Below are 5,975 nucleotides of genomic sequence, written 5' to 3'. Positions count from 1 at the left end.
ATAAATAACTTCAGATTCTAGATGAACTAAAGACCCAAATGTGAGCAGTAAAACAATAAAATAAACAGAATAAAATACAGAATACCCTTGTAACCTAAGAGTTGGAGAAGGATGGGAGGATGGCAGGTAATAAAACTTCCAGAATACAAATGCTATGGCAAAAAAAAAAAAAAAGATGGATTTGACTACAAAAAATTAAGAACTTTTGTTCATGGAAGGACATCCTAAGCAAAAATAATAAGTAAGTGATAGAACTTGCAGTCTCTGAAACTAAAACCAATAAAATTTTCAAGGAAACTCATTATAAGACCATAGCCCTAAAAGAAAAATACTCAGAGGTTATAAAAAGGCAATTTACACAAGAGGAAACATAGAGGGTTAGTTAGTATTTGAAAGGCTCAAAATTATTAGTGACCAGAAAAAGCAACTGAAGACAAGGTGTCACCTTACACCAAATACTTATTCCCAAAGCTGGACATTGGCAAGGAGCCACAAGAACCTTCGTGTGCACTGTGGGAACTTTTCCCAGCAATTCCATTCCCAGGTATATATCTTAGATGAATTCTTCACCCAGCCCCATAAGATCCCAGGTACCATAATGTTCACTGCTGGGTGATTGCGGGTGGCAGAACCGTGAATACAACCGGCAGGTCCATCAGTAAAAGAGGAGAGAGGTAAATTATGGGAGAGACTTACCCTGGGGCATTGTGTAGCAATGAGAAGCAAAGGATTAGGTATAACTACAGTAACACGGAGAGGCTTTCAAAAAATGTTATACCTAGTATTAAAAAAATAAGAAATAGAATGAGATATAAGATTGAGTACAATTTATATAACATTGAAAAAATGCACACAAAAACATATATTTGAAGAACATATTTTTTAAAACAAGACCTAAATGTGTACCATAACAACAAACACATTAAGTAGAATAGAATGGCTGCCCATGAAAGTGGGAATGAAAATAAAATACAATAAATAAGTAAGTAAAATCAGAAAGAGATGTTTAGGGGACCAATAATAATTGTGTTCCATAAACTGCTGAGTGGGATTAGCTCATAACTAAAGATACGCTTACCCTCCAAGTGCTCATACTCTCACAGGGAAAATGATAACCACAAAAGTCAAACATTTTATGTGCATTAAGGAATTCACATGGCAAAGAGAAGATGTTTATTATACAGATGGTCCTATCAAGCCAGGTGGGCCGTGATAAAAACCATAATACAGGATGTATTATAACATAATATAGAGTGACCATCTATTTTTTTTAACAGACTGAACTCCCTAGATTTCTCCTTCTGGGAGTATATTAATGGCACAGTTTATTCTGAAAGCCTGAGCACTGTATCACAGATGCATGTGTAGGGATTGATGGAAATGCATTAAGGGCACTGTGTTCACTGCAATTTTCATCAGCACTTTGGACTATGCATTGATAATGAGGGACGGCAAGGTGAACATAGCTATTATATGTAACGTCAATAAGCCATTTATTGTGTGTATCTGCCTATGTTCCTAGATTTTAAGATCACCCTATACTAGAGCAAAGTACTAGGGGAAAAAGTGAACATTTCCCTTCTGCCCTTTTCTTCTCCCTTCCCTAAAACTCCTCCGCCGTCATCGTTGGAACATCAAAATAACAGAAATGCTCAAGGACAGCTTGACTACACCCCCATGAGTTGTTTTGCTGGTATCCTAATGATTTGTCTCATACGCTTTGCAAGCAGTGTTTCATTTAACAAAGTCCACACCTCTACCAACCCTTTGAGAATTCAGAATGATTGTTGCTGACAATGGCAGGTCACACATGGACAAAAATATACAATAAAATGTTTTTGCAAATTTGATTGGGTCAGGGTGTAAAGATTTGCAGAGGTATAATGAGTAATCCTGGTATAATAATACTAAATTTCATCTATGCTAATTGATTGTAAGATAACTCCATTATTTTATGTATCATTAAGTACGAAAAAATACTGTCAGTTAAAGTATGACATAATGGCATCCTTTAAAAAAACAATGCGTGTTCAGCAGCCTGGCAAACCAGAGTTTACATGCCAGCTCTTCCGTTTCTAGCTGTGTGACTATGAACACATGAACTAACGTCTCTAAGCCTCAATGTCAGCTTTTGTGATAGGAACACAGTAGTAGTACCCGCTAAATAGGGCTTGTGCAGGGATTAAATGAGATTGTGAATGCAAAGCATTCAGCATAGCATCTAACACATACTCGCCCTCAATACTTAAAATATGTTAGCAATTTTAGGATTAACACAAAGTTTATAATAGTATGGAATGTTCTCATGGCAAAACGATAATAAAAAACAAGATACGAAATTACTATTATTTAATCTCAACAATATTCAAAAGAAGTAATGCATAGAAAAAAGTGCTGCAGGGGCGCCTGGGTGGCACAGTGGTTAAGCGTCTGCCTTCGGCTCAGGGCGTGATCCCGGCATTATGGGATCGAGCCCCACATCAGGCTCCTCCGCTATGAGCCTGCTTCTTCCTCTCCCACTCCCCCTGCTTGTGTTCCCTCTCTCGCTGGCTGTCTCTATCTCTGTCGAATAAATAAATAAAATCTTTAAAAAAAAAAAGAAAGAAAAAAGTGCTGCAAAGAAACATACGAAAATGTTAGCATGTGTTAGCATACATAACACATATTTGGGGCAAAACTATGGATTATTCTTTTTTCTTTTCTTATTTTTCTGGCTTCCTAACTTCTCTATTATGATCATTTTATTTTATTTTATTTTATTTTATTTTTTTTAAGATTTTATCCATTTATTTGACAGAGAGAGAGACAGCCAGCGAGAGAGGGAACACAAGCAGGGGGAGCGGGAGAGGAAGAAGCAGGCTCATAGCTGAAGAGCCTGATGTGGGGCTCGATCCCATAACGCCGGGATCACGCCCTGAGCCGAAGGCAGGCGCTTAACCACTGTGCCACCCAGGCGCCCCATATTATGATCATTTTAATGGAGAAAAAATTTTTTATATTTTCTATGTTATATTTTAATTTCCTCCTAGCTGCTTCTTTCACCCTTGAGAGCCTCTTTTCACACATTCGCCACTGCATGAGTAAGGAAATGCACGTGTTGTAGAGTCAATAAATGTGTCTACAAAGCATCTGTCCTACGACTTCTCCTTCCAGCCCAAGAAGGACGCTGTTGATCAAGCTCAGCCGCCTATGATTCTCCCCCTGAATCCTGCGTGAGGTTACAGTCCTTCTCCGTACAATCATCCAGATCTCCCTTTCGAATCAACTGAGCAAGCACAGTGGGTGAAGTGCATCTCTGGTCTCATGCGTCATTCCTCCCCAGAATATTTACATGCTAACTATGGACATATTTCATCACTAGGTCGAAACTTCAGGCTAAAGACAGAAAACCCAAGGTGCCCAATATTTGGGAGAGGAGATTTGGAAAGAAGGGGGTTTCAATCCCAAGAACTTCATTTTCCTTTACCAAAAGGTTGTAGAATTAATAGGAGAGTCCCCTGTCTTTTTTTTTTTTTTAAGATTTTATTTATTTATGTGACAGAGAGAGAGACAGCCAGCGAGAGAGGGAACACAAGCAGGGGGAGTGGGAGAGGAAGAAGCAGGCTCCCAGCGGAGGAGCCCGATATGGGACTCGATCCCAGAACTCCAGGATCACGCCCTGAGCTGAAGGCAGACGCTTAACGACTGCGCTACCCAGGCGCCCCCAGCAGAGTTCCCTGTCTTAAACCTATCACAGAATTCCAGATTTTCCTAAAGAGTCATAATATTGACTATTCTACGACTTGTGCTGGTCAGGCAATGTGTTCCAACCTTGGTTTTGCCTCTAAGTTCCCATCCCTTTCTATATTCCAGACATCTGACTCTCAACAGGGTCAAATCAACTGGTTGTCTACTGACCCATTTCTCCTAGCAAAAAAAAGGAGACCTCTTCCTTTTCCAGCAAAGCCATGAATTCTTCTTGCTTTCAGACTTTGTTCCTCACCTCTTCAGATCTACTCTACCAGGATGGCACAGCACAGGCAACTGACACATGAATGAGTCCTCCCAGGCATGTCCTAGAGCCTGTTTCCCAGGAGACAGAACAGGTGGTCAGGGTCATGCCATGCCCAGGCTTTGGAAGTGACTGGTGGGTGAGTCATGCGGTTGTGTCACTGTGTTTGTTTACAGGGACCAAAGCTACGTTTGTGTCCAAGCTTGTAGATTCAGAGAAGAAACAATCTCATGAAAAAAACACAAAAGCTCACATTATTCCAAATTACCTGCAAGACGTAGAGTGTGAGGCTACCCTCAGGGGGAGGTAGGATAGCCCTTAAAACGCCATTGAAAGGCTGCAGGGTCCAGTGTAGTGGGTAGTTCACACGGAGATGTTTACCTCCGAAGGAAAGAGGAGATTTCATCTTTCCATATACCCAGAGGGGTTGGGAAGAAGCTCCAGAACAGCCTTGGGAATTGCTGGTTGGTATGGCAGAAAGAACATATGACTTGGTTTTAGAAAACCTGCATTCAAGTTCCACTTCTGTCACCTAATGACAGTATGATCTTGGGTGAGCCTTAACTCCCCTGAGCCTCTGTTTTATCATCTGTAAAAGGGTGACCGTAATTATGGGGTGTTGATATGAACCATGGAGGCAGCTTATATGGATCCCCTGGCATGTACTATATGCTCAGGGAACATTTCGTTCCTTCTCCAGTTTTGCCAGATATGGAACATAGGGCTTGGAGAGAGTTTATAATTTGCCCAAGGTCTCCCCCACCAGTGGTGAATGACACACATTGTTCTCCATCTGGAAAGTGGGAGAGCCGGGACTTAAGTCTAATTAGTTTTGTGGTTTAAAATCTAATTTTCTGAAAAATTCTTTTTGCCTTCTTGTCTATCAATGCTAGCTGGTGGGGACCTCGTTGGAACGGAGATTGTGTAAGGGCTGAGAGAGGAGAAAACCCAATAGGAAGAGCCCACCGAGAAAAACCCTTTAGCTCTGTGGCGGTGGGGTCCACCCCAGCCAGTCCACCCCTGCCCAGACCAGGCAGAGGCAGCACGAGGGAAGGCACAACCAGCACCATTGCGTGTGGGAGCTCACCAGTCACCCAGCACTACTGAGCCAACGCTGTGTCACTGTAAAGCAATAACCATATAATGACAACTCCCACTGACTGATTGCTTCTCAGGTAGCCAGTCATAGGCCAAGCATCGCCACCTCACAAAATTGTTGTGAAGCTGCAATAAGGCGACGTGTCTGAAACCCTCAGCAGAGCCCACGGCATATAGTAAGTGCTCAATAAATGGTAGCTGTTGGCACTTTATATACACGGTCTCATTTCACTCTTCCAACAGCTTGATGAAACATTTACTACTACTCCCTCTGTTTTACCAATGAAGACAGATAAAGGAACAAGATGAAGGGACTTGGCTACAGGCAAAAAGGTGCAACCAATAGAAAGCAGGGCTTAAACTAGATCTGTTTGAGTCCAAAGCCTGCACTTTTAGCCATTAGGATATACTGGTTCTCAGCCTGCTAGGGGACGTTGTGACCTACTAAATAGTCTCAGTTTAAGGTTGCCTGGCTTTCCAATTTCCCACGGGCCCTGAGCCCTGGAACTGAGCATAGCAAGAGGGCAGCAGATACGGCATCAAGCCAAAGGAGGTCTGGCTCCATACTCACTCATCATTGCTGGGAGCCTCTGAGACTGAAGACTGCTGGCTACAGAAGGAAGGAACTGGAGTGGGTTTTTATAGTAGGGACCTTAGAGATTTTCTAATCATTAAGGTCAATGGATCTGTTTATTTCATGTGGACTTCATTTGCTTTGGAAAGCTTTGTTCAAGTGAAATTTTATAGGAAATCCCAAAGTGTAAAGTCAACAAAAGTAGAATCAGTCTGTTGAAAATGAGTGGGAGACCCAGAGCTTCACCTCCTCCAAGAAGCCCTGACATATTCACCTCTTAATTCAAAATGGTGGCCATTCAGCTGGTGGCTA

This window comes from Ursus americanus, chromosome 24 (assembly GCF_024610735.1).
Source record: "Ursus americanus isolate L20-20 chromosome 24, mUrsAme1.1.p, whole genome shotgun sequence".
NCBI classification, from domain to species: domain Eukaryota; kingdom Metazoa; phylum Chordata; class Mammalia; order Carnivora; family Ursidae; genus Ursus; species Ursus americanus.
Note: the sequence above shows the minus strand (reverse complement) of the source record.